The sequence below is a fragment of the Diabrotica virgifera genome, chromosome 8 (assembly GCF_917563875.1).
Source record: "Diabrotica virgifera virgifera chromosome 8, PGI_DIABVI_V3a".
Taxonomy (NCBI): domain Eukaryota; kingdom Metazoa; phylum Arthropoda; class Insecta; order Coleoptera; family Chrysomelidae; genus Diabrotica; species Diabrotica virgifera.
Genome location: NC_065450.1, coordinates 87,792,171 through 87,817,164, shown reverse-complemented (window position 1 = coordinate 87,817,164; position 24,994 = coordinate 87,792,171). Strand labels below are relative to the sequence as shown.

General features: G+C 32.5%; 2 protein-coding genes across 4 annotated transcripts in view; one reads left to right on the top strand and one right to left on the bottom strand.

The window, feature by feature from the left end:
* Positions 1–24,994, top strand: part of LOC126890780 (sodium-coupled monocarboxylate transporter 1) — a 315,978-nt gene that overhangs the window by 9,347 nt on the left and 281,637 nt on the right. The window contains exon 1 of one of the 3 annotated variants that reach the window (XM_050659972.1): positions 14,750–14,768. The exons of the other annotated variants lie outside the window; for them this stretch is intronic. The gene's annotated coding sequence lies outside the window, so the exon portion shown is untranslated. Of the gene's footprint in view, positions 1–14,749; positions 14,769–24,994 lie in introns of those variants that run through there. 3 annotated transcript variants of the gene reach the window in all.
* LOC126890782 (succinate--hydroxymethylglutarate CoA-transferase-like) overlaps positions 1–24,994 on the bottom strand; it is a 91,915-nt gene that overhangs the window by 66,026 nt on the left and 895 nt on the right. The window lies entirely within an intron of this gene.

Here is a 24,994-nt window from a genome sequence, read left to right as displayed (position 1 = left end):
CAATTGGTGGAGTTAGTCAACCAGTGGGTTTACTGCTCTTACGGCGCCGTAAATTATCACCCGTGTGGCCTTTCGCTAACGCGTCGTATGTGAAAAAAAAAGGACCAGATTCTTTTACAATATCGCTGTAATAATATTGTTGCTGGAAATGTAAATTGTCATTGTATACCGGGTGTACCAATCAAACTGTGTTTTTTCTCAAAGTTATAGCCTCAGGTTTTTTAACATTGTGTTTTTTGATTCATTCGCTTATGTTATGGATAATAAAAAAGTTAGGTACTTTCATCAATACAGGGTGTTTCTAAATAAGTGTGAAAGTAAGGGGTAATTCTGCATGAAAAAGTAATGACCGTTTGCTTTATAAACATATGTCCACAAATGCTTCGTTCACGAGATACCGGATCAGTATTGTACGATCATTCATACCGAGTACCTACACGTATAATTACAGGTGCTTAAATAATGATTAAGACAAGTTTTTGTGACAAGTAATAATAAACTAATTTCATACCGGGCTATATTAATAAATAAACCAGTGTTGTAAAGTGTTTATTGTTTTTGTTTTTTGTTTATATGGTGATAGTTTACAATAATGGGTGAAAACTCTCCCCCTGATAAAGGGGGAACCCAAAACATGGACCAGGAGGAAGAAAACGAAAAGACCAAGGAACCAGAAAAAGAAATCAAGCTGTTCAATCTACAAAAAAGGTATCTCTATACGGATAAGGTATATGTATTCATTGAAAAAATAAATTCGGAGCAGATTGGAAAAATTCACCCCATGAAGGTAGGTCACCTTTTTCATAAATAATTAGGAATTAAGAATATTCTTAGCATCGACAGAGTAGGAAAAAATGGGGTAAGAGTACAACTTAAAAGCCCCAAAGATGCAAAATATCTAGTTAAGAATGAGGATCTAAAAGAGGAACAACTAAAAACATACATACATTCCAAATAACCTGCTTCAAAGAAAAGCAATCATCAGAAACGTAGATACTGCTTTCAGCGATGAATATCTTTTCGAAAATATAATATCCAATATATCAGTAACACAAGTGACTCGACTTAAAAGGAAAGTTGATATAAATGGAGAAAAAGCATATGTACCTAGACAAATGGTATTACTTACTTTTGAAGGTAACATTTTACCTAGATATGTATATATAAACAGCGTGGCCTGTTCCGTAGAACCATATGTGCATAGAGTTGTCCAATGCTTTAAATGCTTGCAACATGGACTCATATTTCGTAATTGCAACAGTACAAAAACGAGATGCATTAACTGCTCACAAGAGAAAAACGATAATCGTAACTGTAGAGACCCGCAAGACAGTTATTGTATACACTGTAAAAACTTTGAGCACATATCCATATCCAAACAGTGTCCAAAATTTAAAGAACAAAACGAAATTAAAAGACACATGGCAGAAAACAATTTAACTTTTTTGGAAGCAAAGGACAGTCTAAAAAGATCTTATACATCTGCTGTTACTACAAGGAATTGGTTTGAAGCATTAGGTACGATAAATAATGAAAGTTTTCCACCTCTTCCAAGGCAAAACAATGGCAGACATAATATTTCGAAACCATCTACATCTAGTATCCAACAACAAACAGAAAAAGTAATTCCAAGTCAACCTGAAACTTCTTCTCAATTTAAAACAAGAATAGCCCAATCTCCTTTAGCTGAAGAAATGTTCCCTTTTCAGTTTGGCCCAAAAACCCCCTACCACCAAATATTTTACACAGTTCCGATCCTGATCCTAACACAGATGAATTTATTAATATTTTTTTCAATTTCTTTAAAAGTTTACTCAAAGAGTTTGATTCGTTTAACGATTTAGAAAGATTAGATAGAGCATACATATATGATAAAATTATTAAATATAATAAATTTAATTAATGGCTAATAAAATAAAAAATAATATAAAGATTTTACAATGGAATGCGCAATCGGCTGTAGCTAATAAGTTGAGTTTAGTTAAATGTTTAAATGAAAATATAATTGATATTGCCTTAATTTCAGAGACATGGTTTAAGCCAAATAAACAATATAATTTCAAAGGCTATAAAACTATACGTAAAGATCGCCATGATGGTCATGCTGGTGTGGCAATACTTGTCAGAAATGTATTTCGTTTTGAAGAAATTTCAATTATAAAAAAATTTAATAACAATATTTTGATGTGTGGAATACAGATATTGAACAACAGTGAAATAACGATAACATGTTTCTCGATATATTGCCCACCAGATATACGAACAACAGTGGCAGACTGGGAGGCAATTCTTAATTTTACCAAGTCTAATAGCATTTTTGGAAGAGATTTCAATGCGCATCATCAAACATGGGGATCTTACAAAAATAACAGCAAAGGCACGCAAATAATAACCGCTTCAGACAACACAGAATTAGTACTTTTAAATACCGGAGCCCCCACAAGGTTCACAAATAATGGGAATAATTCAGTCGTGGATTTAACTTTTGCAACTCCAGATATAGCAATTAATTGTGCATGGGAAACTTTATCTGATGTATTGGGCTCAGACCATTTTCCAATTATTATAGAAATTAATAAAGGAATGGAAAGTAAAGACATCATAATACATCCTAAAACAAAATGGAACCTAAATAAAGCAGATTGGAGCTTATATCAAGAAATTGCGGATACATACTTCTCACAACACATCAAAAATAACAACAACGTAGAACATAAGTACAAATTATTAGTTGAAGGGATAAATAAGGCAGCCAATGCCTCCATACCCATCTACCAACCTTTTAAAATGAGCAAAAAAACCTCTCTTCCACCATGGTGGGATCAAAGCTGCGAAGATGCTATTAAGAAAAGAAAATAAATGCTCAAAACATGTAAGCAACAAAGCACCGTGGAAAACTACATGAAATGTAAAAACGAAAATTCAAAAACCAAAAAGTTTTTAAAATATAAAGCCAAATTATATTGGCAGCACTGGTGTGAAAACTTAAATAAAAATACACCATTGACAAATATATGGACACAGGCCAGAAAAATAAATAGAAGATCTGGGGAAGTTAATACATCGGGGAATTATGAATGGCAAGAACAAGTTCTAGATAAAATTTCGCCTGCTAATGCCTTGAATGATACATCACACATTTTTACAAAACAAGAACAAAATAATACCAATCATAAAATTTTCAGTGAACCTATCAGTCTGCCAGAATTAAACTTTACCATAAAAAATAGAAAAAAATTAAAAAAAAATTAGTCCAAATTCTAAATACAAAAAACATAGACAAAAGGGGCTTACGAATAATAACAAACCTTTACTGGAATCAAAGAGCACAAATTGTAATAGATAACGAACCCAGTCCAGAAATTGAAATCAGGAGAGGAGTTCGGCAGGGATGTATTATGTCTCCATTACTCTTTAATGCATATAGTGAAGCCATTTTTGAAGAAGCATTGCTATCTCAAAGTGAAGGAATAATAATTAACGGAAGATCTATTAACAACATAAGATATGCAGATGACACCGTCATTATAGCAAGCTCTGCTGAACAACTCCAACTACTACTGAACAAAACAAACAATTTCTGTAAAGAATATGGACTAAAAATGAATATAAAAAAGACCAAATACATGATAATAGCTAAGAAAACAAACATACAAACAAGCATACATTTGGGAAATGTACCGATAGAAAGGGTTGATAAATACAAATACCTAGGAACCTGGATTTCAGAGAAAAATGATCAAACAACAGAAATAAGGACCAGGATAGAAATAGCAAGAAATGCGTTTGTAAAAATGAAAACAGTTCTCTGCAACAAAGACCTTAGCTTAGAACTGAGAGCAAGAGCTTTGAGATGCTACGTGTTCTCGATACTACAATATGGACTTGAAAGCTGGACATTAAAGGAAGAACACATAAATAAGCTACAGTCATTTGAAATGTGGTGTTACAGAAGAATGCTTAGAATAGCATGGACACAGAGGAAAACGAACACGGAAGTACTGCGAGAAATGGGTAAAGAATGCGAAATAATAAACACAATAAAAATAAGAAAGTTACAATATCTGGGACACGTAATGAGGGGACCGCGATATGAAATGCTAAGACTGATAATACAGGGAAAGATAAGAGGCGGAAGGAGTATAGGAAGAAGGAGAGTGTCATGGTTAAAGAATTTAAGGGACTGGTTTAGATGCAGTTCTATAGAACTCTTTAGAGCAGCGGTGGATAGAGTAAAGATAGTGATGATGATATCCAACCTCCGATTAGGAGACGGCACTTGAAGAAGAAGAAGATAAAAAATAGAAAGAATACATCACCTGGTTATGATGATATTAGATATCCTATGTCCTATGATATTCCAACTACCAAACAATGCCAAGATGTTCCTAATCAAAATCCTAAATGACATCTGGATTAATGGGGAATGTATAGAAGAATGGAAAAAGACTATTGTAATACCAATACACAAACAAAACAAAAACCCCCGCCTATGCGATTCATATAGACCTATTACACTTATGCCATGTATACTCAAGATTTTTGAAAGAATAATTAAAAACCGACTGGAATGGTGGTTAAATACAACTGGCTCTCTGCCGACCACAAAATACGGTTTTAAAAAAGGGTTTGGCACCATTGATGCAGTAACACACTTAGTTACAGACATACAAATTTGTTTAACTGAAAATGATTACAATGGCACGATGTTTCTAGATGTTAAAGGTGCATATGACAATGTCAACTGGTTCATTCTACGGGAAAAAATGATACAACTGCAAATCCCTCAAGAAGTTGCTAACACCATATGCAAATTGTATATAAACAGGCAAGCAAGACTCAGAGGATGTGATGGCTGTCCAGTGAAATACCAAACTGCAAATTTAGGTTTGCCACAAGGATCTGTTCTTGCACCACAACTCTTCAATATATATACCACTAATCTACACTCCTCCATATCTACAGCAACTGTGATACAGTATGCCGATGATTTTGTTGTTTATACACGTAGCAAACACCTGGATGAATGCATCGATCGTTTAAACTCCAGCACAGAACTCTTTTTAAAATCCATAAATGATTTAGGTCTACAAATCTCCGCTGAAAAATCCAAAGTCGTAATCTTCACCAGGCATAATGTGAAACCAATGCAGAAAATCAAAATAAATAAAATAGAATTTCCAGTGGATACCAATGCCAAATACTTAGGAGTTATATTAGACAGAAAACTGACCTGGAAACCACATATTGAACAAATAGAGATAAAATGTAACAAAGGACTAAACTTCCTAAAATCCATCATGCGAACTTGGTGGAGAGCAGAACCTCAAACAGCACTAATTTTCTATAGAGCTTACATAAGATCAATAATTGATTATGGTTGTACACTTTATGGAACGGCAAATAAAACCAATCTACGTAAGCTGGACATTATACAAAACAAAGCACTTAGAATATGTCTGGGAGCAATGAAATCTACACCAGTTGAACCGTTAAGAGCTGAAGCAATCGAACCTCCATTAGAACTGATATCATTTTTAGCTGAAAAAATGATTATTAAATCACTAAAGAAAAATTCATCATTCATTAGTAGCACATACAAGTTAAACGAATACGACTTAACTAAGCCTTTTTGGATACATAAGAACTCTCCTCCTATTTGTGAAGCATTAAGAAACGTGACTCTACAACCACAAACAAAGGTAGAGATCGATTACTTTGTTCACTTTGTTGTATGTGATGTGAATATACCCCATTACTCTGAATTAGCATCATCTAATAACATAGTTATTAATCAAATTTTAGACCAACATCCAAACTATGTCACAATATACACCGATGGATCAAAAAACACTGACGGCACAGGTTGTGCCTTCGTAATACCTAAACGTATACAACAACACTATAAGCTACATAAATACACATCTATCTTCACAGCTGAGGTAATAGCAATTCTAAAAGCACTAGAATATATACAACAGGAAGAGGAACAGAATGCCATTATCTTCTCCGATTCACTTTCAGTTCTAAAAATTTTAAAATCCAACTTAAACACAACAAATGATATTATCTTTAACATCCAAACAATTATTAAAAAATTACAAGATCAAAATAAATGTATAAAATTCTTCTGGGTTAAAGCACATAAGAGCACAAAAGAATAACAAACAATGAAATTGCAGATAAAGGTGCCAAAGAAAGCATGGAAATGGGGGAACAGATAAATTGCGAATTAACTACGGATGAACAAATAAACATATTATCAAAACATAAACTGATGAGAAAATGGTCCTACTTGTGGCAAGAATACACCTTTACAAATCCAACACGTTACACCAGACTAGAAACCAAATTGAGGAAAAAACCTTGACGGTAATATAACCCGTATGCACCCCAATGGAGAAGATAAAATTCTTAATTGCATGTCAAAAAATTCGCAATAGCTGTCTCTTAAAACCTACCAAATTTCATTTCCATATCTCAACCGGTTTTAGAGCAACAAATAAATCGTCAGTCTGTAAGAAAAAAATCAACATCCCGTATGTCGGAAACGAAGCATTTGCGGATATATGTTTATAAAGCAAACGGTCATTATTTTTTCATGCAGAATTACCCCTTAAAGTTTGTCACACTGATTTAAAAACACCCTGTATTGATGAAAAGCTTGGCTAGTTGTTAAAGTACCAAACTGATTTATTATCCAACATAAGCGAATCAATTAAAAAACAGAATGTTAAGTAAACATATAGTTGGGTTTTAATTTCAATATTTTATAAATGCTGGAATATTCCACAGGGTGTGTTGAACTTTGAGAAAAAACAGTTTGATTGGTACACCCTGTATACAAAGACAATTTACTATTTTAGCAACAATATTATTACAGCGGTATTGTTAAAGAATAAGGCTATAATATAATAAAAAAATCACTTAAATCGGACAACAGGTTTAGAAAATTCGAGACATCAAAAATGGCCTATTTTGTGGGGTGCCTATTTTTCGTGCCGGTGAGTGTATAAATTATAGAACAGGGGTGGCCAAGCTCCTTGATAGTCTGAGCCATTTTTCAAAATTTGACGTTTTTCGCGAGCCGCAATTAAACAATTAGTTAAAAAGTAAGTAAAAAGTGAAATAAAATTGTTCACATTGTTGTTTCAAATATGTATATAATTCTACAAGCAGTCTTTACTAATTCAGGATAATTCGATTATTCATCATCCTTTCATCTTTTTCTGGGACGGCCTACTGATCTACCGTTTCTGAAAAAACACTGTCTTTAACACTCTGTCTTCCTCTGAGCATACCACATGACCTGCCCACCTTATCTTAGCTTTTATAATATGACTGAAGTTTTCAGTACCATACACAGTCACCAATTCAACTTTGCGGCGCCTTCTCCACGCTCCTGTCAATTCATCTCTTTGAGGGCCAAATATCATTCTGAGAACTTTCCTTTCAAACACCAGCAGCTTATTTCCCGCTGATGTAGTCCATGTTTAACATCCATATTGTAACAATTGGGCGAATAATTGGCTTGTACAGTTTTAATTTAGACTGTCTTTTTAGTAGCTTATATCTTAATAATGATGATAGGAAGTATAATGCTCTATTCCATGCAGCTATCCTTGCTGACACCTCTTTTTATATGTGGTTGTCATCTACGAGTACCGCCCTTAGATATTTAAACTCTTTTACTACTTCGAAGTTGTGGTCAATAGCCATGTTCTGCCTAACACTTGGTCTTGGATTTTTGGTTAATACGATGTATTTCATCTTCTCTTCATTTATTCGAGGGCCCATACTACCTGTTTCTTCCTCGACTTGTGAAAACACCTCTCTCACGTCTCTTGTAGAATGAGCGACTGCACCTAGATCATCAGCAAAGGCCAACAACAGCTTTGACCCTCGATTCGCAAATACCCTTGTCAGCAGATGATATTTTACTTACATATTCTAAGACTAAATTGAATATCAACGTTGATAAGGGATCTCCTTGTCTAAGTCCTGATGTTACACATAGGCCTGGTTGCACCAGCAGATCTTAGGCTTAAGACGTGCCTTGAGCTCAGCTTACGAAACATACGCGTTGCACCATTGAACCTTAAATCAATTTTCAGCTTGCCACGTGGATTTTCAGCGATTGCCATGTGGATTACATCTTAAACTTATCAGTTAAGAGGTGCTAAGATGGACTAGCCATATCTATAAGCTGAGCTGGGCTAAGCTGGAGCTTAAGATTTGTTGGTGCAGCCAGGCATTAGTGTTTTACATTTGTTGTCAGTAATTTAAGACATTTTGAAACACAAAAATTAAAAATAATTCAGGTACATTTATTGCGAGCCACAAATTATCCTTCAAAGAGCCACATGTGGCTCGCGAGCCACAGTTTGGCCACCCCTGTTATAGAATCATGTCAGAAAATATAGCATATTACTCCCTATAGCCCAGTAAATGAACGGGAAATACGGCGATACTGTGTAATTTTTAGGGGCAACTACAGATTGCATGAAAATTTCGATTTAGGTTCTACTTACCCTCCACTTCAAAGTTGAAATTGTGCCGTTGGTTGCTTTTACTTGGGGAGTTACAGTCACCCCTTATTGGGGGTGAAAAAACATACGTTCAAGATAAGACCGGAAATGGATAAATTGACTGATTTTAAGCAACTTTTGTTCTATAGAGTTTTTTATGTAAGTCAATAATTTTCGAGTTATTTGCGATTGAAAATGTTTATTTTTCGACAAAAAAACTACGTTTTTAGACGGTTTTTCGCAAATAACTCAAAAAGTAAATATTTGATCGAAAGTCCAGATCGAAAGTGTATCAGTAAAGTCCATCAATCGAGTAAAAACAAAGTTGTAGCTCATGGAAAACACGTTCTTATTCGTCTAATTCCAAATCGAATATTTCAAGGTGAAATCACCGAAAAATTAAGCACTTTTCGAGAAAAACGCAGTCAAACTTAAAGTGTTTATAAAAAGCTTTATTTTAATTGTTTATACAAGTTTCTAGCATTAAAAATAAGCGAGTTACGCTCAAAATAAAGTCGGCCCTCTTTTTTTGGTAAAAAAATTATGAAAATCTCCCCGTGTTTAGCTCCCCAAATGAAATTAATCGCTACCGCTTTACAAACAATTTACTTACTTATCTATTTTTTATATGACCTGTCGGTCTCACCGGTTTAAAGTGCTTATTTTTGAAAGGGTTATAGGTGAAAAAGCTTGAACGGGTCACTAATCACGAGTGTATGCAAATTTTGAACAGCCATATCTTAACCAATTTTTGTCTTACGGAAAAACAAAATGAAACAAGCATATTAACAATACGTTTTAAGTTATTTTGAAAAAAGGAAATTTTTCAAAAATTTTTAGAAAATTTTTTTTACTATAAAACCAAATTTTTTCAAAAATAAGTACTTCAAACCAATAAAACTTACAGATCATATAAACAATCCACATAGAGTTAAAATAAATGGTAAAGCGGTAACGATTAATTTTATTTAGGGTGCTAAATAGAGGCATGTTTTCACGATTTTTTTACCAAAAAAATGGGCCAACTTATTTTTTTCAGTGTAACTCGTTTATTTTTGATGCTAGATACTTTTGTAAAAAAACAAATATAAAGCTTTTTTTAGATACTTTAAAAATGTTAATAAGCTTTTCCCGAAAAGTACTTGATTTTTCGGTGATTTCGCGTTGAATTATTCGATTTGGAATTAGACGAATAAGAACGAACTTTTCATGAGCTACAACTTTGCATTTACTCAATTTATAGACTTTACTGATACATAATTTTTTTCTATTTTTTATAAGCTACACTTTTACTGGGAATATTTTTTTCGATAAAATATTTACTTTTTGAGTTATTTGCGAAAAATGGTCTGAAAACGTAGTTTTCTTGTCGAAAAATCAACATTTTCAATCGCGAATATCTCGAAAAGTATTGACTTACGTAAAAAACTTTATAGTACGAAAGTTGCTTATAATATGTCAATTTATCCATTTCCGGGGTCATTTTAAACAAGGGCCCGTCAGTCACCCCCCAAGTAAAAGCAACCAACGGCACAATTTCAACTTTGAAGTGGAGGGTAAGTAGAACCTAAATCCAAATTTTCATGCAATTCGGAGTTGCCCCTGAAAATTACACTCCAAAACGGTCATTTATTGGGCTACTAGCAACGCTACTTAAATCAAAATTGCTCTCAAAGATAGCAAGAACCTAAAACTAAAACAAAGGTATATAAAACTATAATTCGTTTGTATGTATGTAGGTACACTGAACCAGCGTGAAACAACAAAATTATTAGCCTTAGATCGGAAGATCTTCCGGACGATATTTCGGCCTTTTAGAGATGAGTACATACGAGGAGTATTAATCGCTGGTACCTATGATTAATGTGATTCCTAATACATTTCCAGTGAAAATAATAACTCTTTGATAAGTGTTGGCGATACAATTTTTTTGTATGCGTGTTCGCGAAGATTATAACTCCCAAAATATTTATAACGAAAAGATTTAGTTCATAATATATGCCGACGAAAACAATTATTTCCTTTTCTGTTTCTGTTTCTGCCGACGAAAACAATTATTTCTGAGAACTTTTTAGTAATTATAATTTTCGTGGACTCACAAACAGAAATGATGTTTTTTGCTGATATTCCTCAAAAATTAAATTTTTTCGCTAACACTTTATTAGGGATTATAATTTTCACAATCATATAATCGAAAATAATATTTTTCGCGGCGTTCATTGAAAGTTCTACTCTTAACGGCATTTTTCGGAGTTATACTTTTCGTAGGCGGCGGCGTAATATTGCTAATAAATCATATAATGGACTAATTAAACATCTAAGATCTAACAACATCACGAGAAAAACCAAATGCAAAATATACAAAACCATGATAAAACCGGTCCTTATATATCGATCAGAGACATGGACACTGTCGAAAAGCGATGAGAACTTATTAGGTACGTTTGGACGAAAAATCCTCAGACACATACAGGGTGAGTTTTTAGTGCGGGATCGGTCGATAACTCCATTATGGTATAAAATATCGAGAAAAGTTATTTAAAAAAAATGTAGGCAATGATACTCTCCACGCTTGGAAAATATGTCCATTTCTACAGTGTGATCAGTAACTGCGTGGTATATCAAACATATAATTTTTTAAATGGGACACCCTATATAATTTTTCATATTTATATTCCCCTCATAATTCTTGTTCATATAATATATGGTTTTGCATTACTATACAGAGTATTTAACAAGTTATGGCCATTTTTATTTCGAATTCACTATGAGATTAACACCCTGTATATAAAGAAGTAATTCGTAGACAATAATTTGTTTTATGTAATAAGATAAACAATATATTGTAGTTTTTAAATTAAGTCCAATTCACATCATTGACGAATATTTGTATACAGGGTGTACTACAAAACCAAATTACGATTTTCTCTATTTTTTTAAATGGATCACCCTATATTTTATTTTTCAACATTATTGTATTTAATATACTCTTTCATTTTTATATAGCATTCCCTATATCTAAACTGATTACTTTCCGAGATATTTTTAGTTTTCTTCAAATTTCGGGAATACATTCAATTTTTCTAGTAGAAATAAGTTAGTATTGAGTGATAATTAAACAAAATTATTTTTATTAGATAAATAACTAACACAAAATATAAACCATAGCAATATGCAGTGAATATACCAAAAACTGTGATATTAAGAAATTATCATATTTCCCTAATATACAAGAATCGTAAAATTCCTACAAAAAAACTTTGTATTGTATATAATAATATAACAAGATTATTTTTATTCAATAAATAACTTACATGAAACATAAATCAAAACAATATACAACTGATGTAACAGTTTTTAGATTAGTATATCAACAGCATTCTAAGCCAAGAATTTTTTAGTAGAACATTCATTTTAATAAGCACGTTTAAACTACAAAACAAAATTACGATTTTCTCAATTTTTTTTTAATAGATCACCCTATATTTTATTTTTTTTGAAATATTGTATTTATGATACTCTTTCATTTTTATATAGCATCGCCTATATCTAAACTAGTTTCTGAGATATTTTTAGTTTTCTTCATTTGCCGGGAATACATTCAATTATTCTTATAAATATAAATAACTTAATAAATAAGTATTTTGTAATAATACAACAAATATTTTCATTCAATAAATAACTAACAAAAAAATAATAAACCATAACAAAATTTAATGAATGTACCAATTAATGTGATGTTAAGGATATAAGTCTAAAGTAAATGTTGAAAATGACCACTTTCAACGTCTATGCAATTTTGTAACCGATATTCAAATGACCGAGCCACATTTCTAACATTTTTGTAAGTCAATATTATTAAAAGCTTCTTTTATTCCATTTTTCATATCATCAAGCGTTGTTGGATGCTTCTGGTGTACAAGGTTTTTTATATAGCCCCACTTGAAAAAAATCAATTTTGGAAGAACTGGAGCACCGTCGTATAAAAACCTCAACCGTCAAAAAATGTGGACCAATCACATAATCTCTAACAATATCACCTTAAACATTTATAGATCACCTAGTTTGAGTGTTAACAAAGTAGGGATTTCTTGATGCATATTAATGAAATTTAATATGAATATTATATTATTAAACACTGCGGGTCACAATCTGCTATTAGGAATGTGTAACTAAAAACTTCTTGGCTTAGAATGCTGTTGATATAATAATCTAAAAACTATTAAATTAGTTGCATACTGTTTTGATTTATGTTTTGTGTGAGTTGTTTATTAAATAAAAATAATCTTGTAATTTTATTGTACACAAGATACCTATATTTTTTTTGTAGGAATTGTATGATTCTTGTATATTAGGGAAATATGATAATTCCTTAATATCACATTTATTGATACATTCATTGCATATTGCTATGGTTTATATTTTGTGTTAGTTATTTATTGAATAAAAATAATTTTGTTTAATTATCATTCAAAGCCAACTTATTTCTACTAGAAAAATTGAATGTATTCCCGAAAGTTGAAGAAAACTAAAAATATCTCCGAAAGTAATAAGTTTAGATATAGGGAATGCTATATAAAAATGAAAGAGTATAATAAATACAATATTTTTCAAAAATAAAATATAGGGTGATCCATTTAAAAAAAATAGAGAAAATCGTAATTTGGTTTTGTAGTTCACCCTGTATACAAACATTCGTCAATGATTTCAATTGGACTTAATTTAAAAACTACAGTATATTGTTTATCTTACTACATAAAACAAATTATTGTCTATGAATTACTTCTTTATATACAGGGTGTTAATCTCATAGGGATTTCGAAATAAAAATGATCATAACTTGTTAAATACTCTGTATAGTAATGCAAAACCCTATATTATATGAACAAGAATTATGAGGGGAATATAAATATGAAAAAATATATAGGGTGTCCTATTTAAAAAATTATATGTTTTATATACCACGCTGTTATTGATCACCCTGTAGAAATGGACATATTTTGAAAGCGTGGAGAATATCATTACCTACATGTTTTCTAAATAACTTTTTTCGATATTCTATACCGTAATGGAATTATCGACCGATCCCGCACTAAAAACTCACCCTGTATATAAGGGGGTGAAAGAAAATGACGTATGGCGCAGAAGATATAATTTTGAACTATACGCAGCATACAACGAACCCGACGTCATAACATCCATAAAAATCGGACGTCTACGCTGGATGGGCCATGTTGAACGGATGTTGGAGACCGAAACACCAAAACATATAATGAGGCAAGCACCAGTAGGGAGAAGGTCAAAGGGAAGACCCAAACTTAGATACATGGAACAAGCGGAACAAGATCTGAAAACACTTGAGATTACCCACTGGAAGAACAAAGCAAGGAACAGAACAGAATGGCGGAAAATCCTAGAACAAGCCAGGACCCAAAAAGGATTGTCGAGCTACTGATGATGATGACATACAAGGAGTACGATACATTAAGGCAAATCGAATAAAATGGGCAGGACATATACTGAGGGCGAATTATGAAAGACTACTAAATATAAACTGGGAAAGACCCAATGGTAGAAGGTCAGTTGGTCGACCAAGAAAAAGCTGTGGAATGATGCAGTAGTGGTTGATCAACGAAAGATGGGGGTGCAACAATGGCAGATTATTGTGCACGATCGGCAAGAGTAGAGGAAAATAGCAAACCTGGCAAAGACTCGCTTAGAGATGTAGAGCCAAGAAATAAGAAAGATAAAGAAGCGATTACCTATACTTTTTAGATTTAACCACAATAAATGTACATCTAAATATTCTATTCTATTGAAAACATTAATTAGAGGAAAATATTGTCAAGTTACAAAACACAATAATTTGTCCAATTTTTTTCAACAATTTCCATACTGAGAGTTGAAATGTCAAATACAATATTTTTGATTAAATTTTTGGTTAATTTTGGCGATAAAAAATATTTATAATAATTAAAACAATGAAATACTTATTATATTACCTTCAACGTACAGTACCTATTTTGAAACAATATCTTTACAACAAATATTTGTCCATATGACAAACACCAACTGTTTTATTACTTTATCAGCTGTGAAATAATATGTTAAAAACATTGTAGTGAGAAGTGACACGCTAAGAAAAATCTAGTAATATAAACGAAAAATAGTAATATAACTACTATAAATTCGTAGCCATCTTCCATATTTGCCAAGTAATTGAGTTTCTGTTAATATTGGGTAAGACATTTATACAAATATACTGATAAATTAGTTTATATTATCGGTTGTGTATTAATAAAAGAGTAGTCGAACGAGAACACCCTTTAATAAATATGAAAGTGATTATTTCATTCATAGGAGATTCTGACCAATAGAAAGCTACATAAATAAAAATTACAGCAATAATTTTTGATAATATCCCGCCGTCAAGCATTACGTCAGATGCCCTTCGTTACTACGCAAAAATGAACATTCAGTGACATTACTTAATGACAATTAATGTTTTACAACTTGTCACAGAGAACCCCAAAAAAACAGGTTTAGCAAATATTCAGGTGAAGATATCAATAAAATATTAGTTAAAATTATTTAAAAAGGACAGTTTTATTCATGAAATAATCTCAGCGAATTATACTCGATCTCTAAAATTATTATCGGCTTGTTGCCCTCGTGACACCTTGACCTACATTAAAACTGTCAAAGTGTCACTCGGGAAACAAATCGATAATTTTAGAGCTCTCGTGCAATTACTACTGAAAATTTACAGCTAACTTTTAAACCCCAATGGACAGCCATATCACAACCTCCTACTTGATATGTTGCAACCCAAGGAATATCTTAAATAGCATTTATATCACAATACACAACAATATGTTCTAAACTATATACAGTGATGAGCGAGCGCGCTAATAACCGGCAAAATAACGCAATCGATGGAAAACATATTAAGTGAAATGAAACTTGTAGAGGTGGGAAATTTAGCGATAAAAACCTATACATTTATATTCTACAGGGTGTAACAAAAATACAGGTCATAAATTTAATCACATATTGTGGGACCAAAAATAGTTCAATTGAACCTAACTTACCTTAGTACAAATGTGCACATAAACAAAGTTACTTACAGTCCTTTGAAGTTACAAAATGAAAATCGATTTTTTCCAATATATCGCAGATTGACGGCGGGGGGTGGTCAAAACTCTTCAAAAATTGCGTTACGCAATAGTTAAACGCCCATAAGAGTGCGTTACGTAGGGGGGGGGTAAAAGATCTCCAAAAATCGCGTTACGTAATACTTGATCGCTCCGTAATGATACCACAATAATAAGGACCATACACCAAAGTTTGGAGGGGTTTAAGGGAACAAAACCCCCATAAATTTTTATGGTGTACACAAACTTCACTATAATTTTCCTTTAAGATGTTCCCGCCAGAAGAATGTCACATGTCCATTTTCAATAAAAAATAAGGTAAGGTAAGTTCATTCGAACTATTGTTGGTCCTAGAATATGTTTTTTTTTTGTAAGTATTTATTAACAATTAGAATTACATATTCTATGAGTTAATTTGATAACAAGTACAATAACTTATATCAATGTAGTATTGTACACTAAAATGGCGTTATGTGAGGTACATCACCCAGCGGTTTCACCTCAGTTTCAGCGAAGATCTGTGGGCCATAATCTTCGCAATCTTCTGTTGTTTAGTGGCTGCAGTAATGGTAATATTAATTGGTTGGGGTGGCCTCCCAATTTCTCGTGGTGTCTGTTGGCACTTTCTTGAATTACTGTGCTGACTAACGGGATGTTTAGGTCTGTATGAAGGGTTTGGTTGGAAATGTACCACGGGGCATTTGCGATGGTGCGTAGAATTTTTGGTTGAGTTCTTTGGATAATTTTTGTGTTTGATTTGCTGGCACAACTCCATAGTTCTATACCGTACGTCCATATAGGTTTGATTACTGTTTTATAAATCAGCAGTTTGTTCTCAATTGAGAGTCGAGATTTTCTACCTATAAGCCAATTAATTTCTTTCACTCTCAACTCAATTTGTTTCTTCTTCTTTAAAATGTGTTGTTTCCAGTTTAATTTAGAATCAAGATGAAGCCCCAGGTATTTGACGATGTTCTGTTGTGGTATGTTGACTTGATTAAGGCTAATATTTGGGCATTGGTCTTTCCTTAGTGTGAAAGTTATATGTGTTGACTTAGTTTCATTAGCTTTTATCTTCCATTTCTTTAACTACTGTCCAATTTGGTCTAGGTGTTCTTGAAGTTTTAATACTGCAGCTCCTGGATTCTCTTCAGTTGCAAATATTGCTGTGTCATCAGCGAAAGTTCCAATGGTGGTTTGTGGAGAGGTTGGTAAATCGGATGTGTACAGTACATAAAGAAGTGAACCCAATATACTACCTTGTGGGACTCCTGATTGAATTTTGTTACGGTTTGATAGTTCATCCTCCACTTTAGTTCCAAATTCTCTGTGATTTAGATATGATTTTAATAAGTCAAAGTATTTGTTGGGTAGGGATTTTTGATTTTATAAAGTAATCCCGGGTGCCATACCTTATCAAATGCTTGGCTGATGTCCAGAAAGGCTGCTGTGCAATACTGTTTATTGTCCAAAGCTCTATTAATTACATTTGATATGCGATGGCATTGTTGCACTGTAGAATGACCTTGCCGGAATCCAAATTGGTGTTCTGGGATCCAGTTTTGGAATTCTAGGTCGCTCATAATTCTTTTAAGTAACAGCTTTTCAAGAAGTTTTGACATTATTGGCAGTAGACTTATTGGACGGTATGATGAAACATCCGTTAAAGCTTTACCACGTTTCGGTATCATAATTACTTGGGCAATTTTTAGTGATATAGGCCAATAATTAAGTCTTAAGATTGCATTTAATATGTACAATAACTTCATTATACCTTTTTTTAGGAAGTTGTTTTAGCATTGTTGCTGTTATGAGATCAGTGCCTGGTGCATTCTTTTCATTCAAATGATTAATTTCATCTTTGATCTCCTTCGGTGTAATTAAAGTTAGCCGCTCTCGTTGATTAATTGGTAAGGCTAGTTCCTGCTCTACTTCTTGTACTTGATCATTGTCGTGTGGCTTGAAGACTTCAGTTAGATGTTCAGCACATAAATCAGCTTTTTCTTTGTTGCTTTTTGCCCATGGTCCTGGTGGTATTGAGTTTTTCCGAATTGGAGGTAAAGTATTTATTGGTTTATTTTTGTTTTTGATTGGTTTCCAGATAGTTATCTTGACGCGAAAGGTTTGATACATAGTTTTCAAATGAGTTGTTTCTCATCTGTTCTAGAACTGTTTTTAAGTTTCTAGTTTTGTTATTATAAATTGTCCTGTCGTCTGGTCTGTGAGTTCTTTGCCAAATTGATCTGGCTTTTCGTTTTTCTGCTACTAGTCTTTTTATTTCAAGAGGAATGTTGGTTGAAAATTTTTTTTGTCCAGGTTGAGGGGTAGACTGTTTGGCAGCATTTTGAAGTAAGTTGATTAGATTATTAGTTTCTGTTTCTATTTGTTCGGGAGTTTGCAATCTCACTAGTAGATTTACTTCCTGTTCTATGATTAGCCGGTATGTGTCCCAGTTTGTTTTGAAGCTATGCAGTCGAGGTGTTGGTTTTTTGATTATCACCGTTGTGCTAATTGTGGCAATTATGGGACTATGATCTGATGATAAATCAAAACTTGGTACTACATCTGTATATGATTGAGATATTCCGTTTGTAATAAAGAAATCCAATAGGTCTGGTGTTTTATTTGGATCGGTTGGCCAATATGTCGGTGATCCCGTCGATAGGAATGAGTAGCTTTTATCCTGGATAACTTTTGCTAGCTCTCTGCCTTTAGTGGTTGTTAGGCGTGAACCCCATAGCGTAGGTTTACAGTTGTAATCTCCACCTGCTATAAATTTTGGCCCTAGAGTTTCGAAAAAGGGTAGAAGATCTTCTTTTGTAAGTCTATGCCTGGGCGGACAATAAATTGCTGTGACAGTTATATCATATGGAAGAGTTTGTATTTTTATCGATGTTGCTTGAATGTCATTTGTTTCGTATTTTAGCTTTTCATAATGTTTTATAGTTTCTCTTATCAATATGGCTGAACCTCCGTGGGCTGTACCATCTGGGTGATTTGTGTAATATAATTTATACTTAGAGGTATCTTGAAGTAGGTTCTGTCTGTAAAATGGGTTTCACTTACTAGTAGTATGTCTATGAAATTTTGTTCCAGAAATAGTTTTATATCTTCTTTATGATTAGGAAGACCATTGGCATTCCATTGAGCCATTCTTATGAACTTAGACATTGTTAGTTTACTTTATTTACTAGCATGGAAATCATGTTGAGCACTATACTGTTTTGTTGCATTAGCTGGTTAAATAAATTTTTAAACTCTTCTAGAAATTTGTTAAGTATACTAGCTGTATCTTCGTTATTGTTCTGATTATTTGCTGCAGCTTGAGCGTAACTTTCATACTGATTCTGAATCCTGGGTTGTGTATATATTCTGGGTTGTGTATGTATTTGATTTATTGCTGGATTTAATACGCTTCCTCTGTTATGATACCTGTTATTAATATTATAAATTTTTTGGTAATGTTCACATCCTTTATAATTTGCGGGATGATCCCCACCACATAATGCACATTTTGCTGGAGTTTCTCTAGTCTTCTTACAAGTTGTGGTATTGTGGGCTCTTCCGCATTTGACGCATACAAACGGTTTATTGCAATATGACTTGGAGTGACCGTATGATTGGTTGTATGATTGACCTAGAATATGTGATATAATTTATGACCTGTATTTTTGTTACATCCTGTATTTATTGTTTCCTAGCTTTAGAGTTATCGGACGAGTTTGGTAACTGCCACTGTGACAGTGACAGTTTTAGTTGACATACTCCTCTGATACGTCTAAAGTTAGGAAATAATCAATAAAATGTCAATTTATAGGTTTCTATCGCTAAATTTTCTACCTCCACTAGTTAAATTTCTTTTTATCTCACAAATAAATATGTTTCCCATCTCTTGCGTTTTTTTGCCGGTTATTAGGGCGCTCATCACTATTGTTTGATTATTATAATAACATAATATCCTGATATTACATGCATCAGAAAGCTATTCCAACTGTCAAAAGTATTCTACAGCATTTTATTTGGGCATGAATTTGTGGTTGTTAATTTGGGAACAATAGTCTTTGCCCAGGAGATCTCAAAAAGAATTATGGTGGAAAACATGACATACTTTACTCATGCAATGCTGCTAAAGTCCATATCGCAGTGAAGATAAACTAGAAAGAGGTTGTACAAAACTTTGATAAGACAATAATTGAGGGGCCAGACGTAAAAGGGTTTAAGTGCAGTTTTGGTAGTTCTGAGATAATCAGCTTCAAAGTTGTTTGAGTTTTATAAATTCTAGGAGTCAGTAAACTAAAATTTGTCTAGTGTACAATGTACTATAAAGTGATAAAAATATAAGGGTATATAATTACCCATACTATATCCTTCCTTTTTTTTTCAATTATTAAAAAAATGTACTTGAATCGGTACATGGTGTTGATAAATGTTACTGGTAAAACGGTTTAAGTGCAGATGTTAACTATGTACATATTACTAATCATTTTTGTTCCAGCTGTTATCCACAGTGTAACTACAACTGGCACGTTGCATAATACTTAATTAGTCTTCAAAATTGGTCACAAATCTAATATTTTTTTACTTGAAATTAATCCTGTATTAACGTGTGTTTACACATTACAAAATACTAAAAATAATTTTGTGGTAAAATGGTTCAACGCACTTAAACCCGTTTCTTACTATTTGTTTTTACAGAATATTAAAAATAGTTTTGTGGTAAAACGGTTCAAGAGCACGGATAAACCTGTTTACTACCAAAGCAAACTGCAATTGTTTTCATTGAACAAAATGTAATGGCGATAGATGGCGCCTGTAGGGCGAAATATGCTTAGATCAATTTACCACCAAGTTATAATACCATTTAGGTATGCGAATCTGTACTTAGGTCAGAATTTGAAAAAAGTGCACTTAAACCCTTTTACTTCCAAGCCCCTCAATTGTCTTATCAATTGTTACGTTTGCTGCTGAAATTTGGTGCATAGTAAAGTAAAGGTAGATAAGTTCCTCCTTAAAAATTTTTAAAGGAAAATCCTTAAAGACCTGTGATAAAAGGTATCTCTTGGAGGATCAGAAGTAAACTTCAATTGATAGGAGAGGAGAATAAATTGAATCTCTACACATTACTATTTCATACATGTATGTGGGCATTGTGGCATATGATATGTATTTATATCATCTTTCTACGGATCTTCTCTTTCTCCTTCAACTTTTCTCTGTTATACTAGCTTTTCGAGCAAATCGTTAGTATGTCTTATATAAAATAGCCAAAATATTTCATGATGATCTAACTAGTTGCTTAGTTATTCTGTGAAGTTGAGCTCGGCAGGATCCATGGTATTTTTAGCATTTACCTCTAAGTGAATATTTCAAAGCAACAATTTGTTCCCTATATCCAGATTTCATTGCCTAATGGCTCTGCAGCATGTATGACAATGGGAAATATCAGTGTCCTGAATAGAATAATTTTTGTGTTTTTGCAAATTACGTGATCTCTTCACATTTCCTGGAGTTTTTAAACGATAGTTTTACTTATAGCAATACTTTTTAACTCTTCCTCACAATGACCGTTATAAGCAATATATCACTTCTGTTAGTTAGTAAGCGTTACATAAATAAGAATCAATAAAGTTCACTTAGAACTCTTATTTTAGCTCTTAGCCCTCCAGCAGACAGGCGAAATAAAATTACATTGTATTTCCATATAAATGAGGCCTGACAGGCCTCACTTTTCCACTGGACAGTTAAAAACAATTTTTTTTAATCCAATGTTCGACCAACTGAGTGGGGAAAGGGCTCATATACAATATTTTCTATATGTACATTATTAAAAGCCATTATGGTTTTTCTCATGAGCATTTTTCAGTGCGTCACAGTTTTTCTGTTTCTTTCTAACGCATTAAATTGTATATGACAGAAAAAAAGGCACGTCTGGTTGTCGATAGATGGCGCTCTAATAGAAAAAAATTTATTTACTAATTATATAATATATCTACGAATATAATCCGTACAATTTATAAGACTATACAAATCAAAGAAAATACCATTTTATAAATGCAATAAAGACAATTGATTTGTTTTTATGCCTAATTGCAAATAAAATTTGACAACTGTCAGATTTAACTAAAATGTCATGTTAGAATAAATGTTATAAATGTATATTATCACGGACTTACCTTTTTTTCTATCATTTGTGACGCACTGAAAAATCCTCATGAAAAGAACCATAGCATTAAAAAATTCAACACATACATACATTCATTAGTAGTCCTTTTACTCATGGTTTTTGCTTGGAATTTTAAAGAACCATTTGGATTGACATGAACTTCGGCATACACATAGCTAACATTTCAAGAAAAGTGATATTGTGCCAATGTGTGCTTATGCCCTGGAAATGAGTATCACTCCTTCTCGGGGGTGAAAAAACTTACATTTAAAAAAGTCCGAAATTGGACAAACTGGCTGTTTCTAAGCAACTTTTGTTCTATAGAGCAGGGGTCACCAATTGGTGGACTGCAGTCCGCATCTGGACCTTGGGCTAGTTTTGTGTGGACCGCCATTAAATTCAGAATATACCTAGTGTTTGGCAATTTTGAAAATGTTTATCCATGAAATTGTGTCGTATGTTTGGCTCAACTAATGTGTACGAAGCCGCTTTATCAAGAATGAACTTTATTAAAAATTGGTACACATCTCAGCTAACGATGAATATCTCAACTCCCTAATGAGAATCAGTTGCACTAAACTCACTCAAAACTTCAGGCAGGTTGTACATAACAAAAATGACATTTTTCTGTCTGATAATTTAATTTCTTAAAGAGTTTTTCCCCTTATTGTTATACTTACTATAATCATTAATTTTGAATTTAAGTAAGTAAAGAAATATAAAATTGTCACATGCGTTTTTGTATATTCATTTTATATTCATTTCCTCCCTATTATATGTTAAGTGGGAGTACTGTTCAGATGTGCATTTAATTAAAATAATTTTTAGATTTGATAAGTTTGCAACAAACAGTTTTCATTGAAACTAATGTAGAAAAGATAACATGTTAATTACCATTTTATACTATGAATATTTTAAATTCCTCAGTTTCAATAACTGGACTTAAGAAAATTAATAACTATGTACAAAACTAAAGATGTTTAAAAACTTCATTAGCACTCAAAATATTAATTCCTGACTTTTAAAATATTCTCAGTAACAATTTATAATACTGCTGTGTTCAAAATATACTGATAATAACATCAAAACAATACACAATGAATTTATATTTTATTTACTGTACCCGGAAAGCTTGAAGTCTACAGTGACCAAAAAACAATCAGATATTATTAGTTTTCCTTTCCATATTAGTCCATATGTGAGGCCAGTTTCGTATGAAAAATGTTTCTGACTCAATTTCTTTGTGGATTCCTGTTAAAAAATGTCCCCTTTAAACAAATCAGAAGGGTGCCAGGCAAAACAATTTTTTTTAAACAAAAATTCAAAAGTACCTCGGAAAATGTATTTTTAGTTTACTTAAGTAATTTTAAACAAAAAAGGTCTCTTGTTATATTTCTGAAAAGTTGATAGTTTTTGAGTTGCAAGAAAATACGCATTTTCTATGCTTGAAAACTCTTAAGTTTTGATAAAATGACAATTTTTTTTTATATGGTGACCCAAAAATGCTAAAAACATATTTTCAGGGGCAAAAAAGGTGATGTTTTAATTTAAACAATTTCTGCCCAAAAATTTCTGATTTGTTTATAGGGGATATTTTTTAAACAAGAATCCGCAAAGAAACCGAATCAGAATAACCAGAAACAGGCATCATTAAATCCGGACCCCGGACCCCCAGGGAAACTAATTGAGGACCCCTGCTATAGAGTTTCTTCAATAAGTCAATCCTTTTTAAGTTATTTGAGAGTAAATATGTTAATTTTCCAACAAAAATATAGCTCATAAAAAGTATAAAAAATGGTGTATGTATAAAGTCTGTAGACCTAGTAGAAGCAGAGTTGTAGCTAATGAAAAGTAGGTTCTTATTCATCAAATTCCAAATCGATTATTTCAATGTGAAATAACCAAAAAATAAAGAACTTTTCGGTAAGAACCCATCATAACTTTTTTAAACAGTTTAACAGTTTTGTTTTTTAAAAAAACTTTCTAGCATCAGTAACCAAGTTATGCTCAAAATAAAGTTGGTCCCTTTTTTTGGTAAAAAAAAATCGTAAATACCACCCCCTAATTAGCATCCCAAATGAAATTATTTGCTAGTGCTTCACAAGTTACTTTACTTATGTATTGTTTATATGATTTTTGTAAGTTTCATTGGTTCAAAGTGCTTATTTTTGAAATAATTTGGTTTAAAGTAAAAATTAATTTTGTCAATTTTGAAAAAATGCCTTTTCTTCAAATTATTAGTGATACCAAAAATCTCAAAGAGTAAAAACATCTCAAAAAAATGTAGGTTTTGTTTTTTTGAATATTTTTTTTGTGTTTTTCTGTAAAATAAAAATTGGTTAAGATATGACTGTTCAAAATTTGCATACACTGGTGACTAATGAAATGACTCATTGAAGCCCTTTCAAAAATAAGCTCTTTGAAGAGATAAAACTTACAAATTATATAAACAATACATAAGTAAAGTAACTTATGAAGCGATAACAATATTAATTTCATTTGGAGTGCTAATAAGGGGTCATTTTCACGATTCTTTTGACTAAATAAAAAGGGACCAACTTTATTTTGAGAGTAACTTATTTACTTTTGATACTAGAAACTTTTTTACAAAACACAAATTAAGCCTTTTTTAAACACTTTAAAAAAAGTTGTAATGAGTTTTTCTCAGAAAGTGCTTCACTTCTTGGTTATTTCACGTTGAAATATTCGGAATTTGGAATTTAATGAATATGCATCTATTTTCCATTGGCTACAATTCTGCTTGTACTAGGTCTAAAGACCTTATTTATACACAATTTTTTAATTTTTTTATATTCAATATTTTTGCTAAGTTCGGTTTTTTTCAATGAAATACTTTTTGAATTATTTGCGAAAAACCATCTAAAAACATGATTTTTTTGTTGAAAAATAAACACATTCACTCGCACATTGTATCATAAATAACTAAAACAGTATTGACTTGCTGAAAAAACACTATAGAACAAAAGTTGCTTAGAATTAGTCAGTTTATCCACTTCCGGACTTATTTTGAACATACGTTTTTTCACCACCAAGAAGGGGTGGTATTCATCCCCAGGGCCAGGACAGGTGATAACGGGCCTGCAAGGGATGCACTGAAGGTGGGCGCCCTGTCCAGGGGGCACCAAACT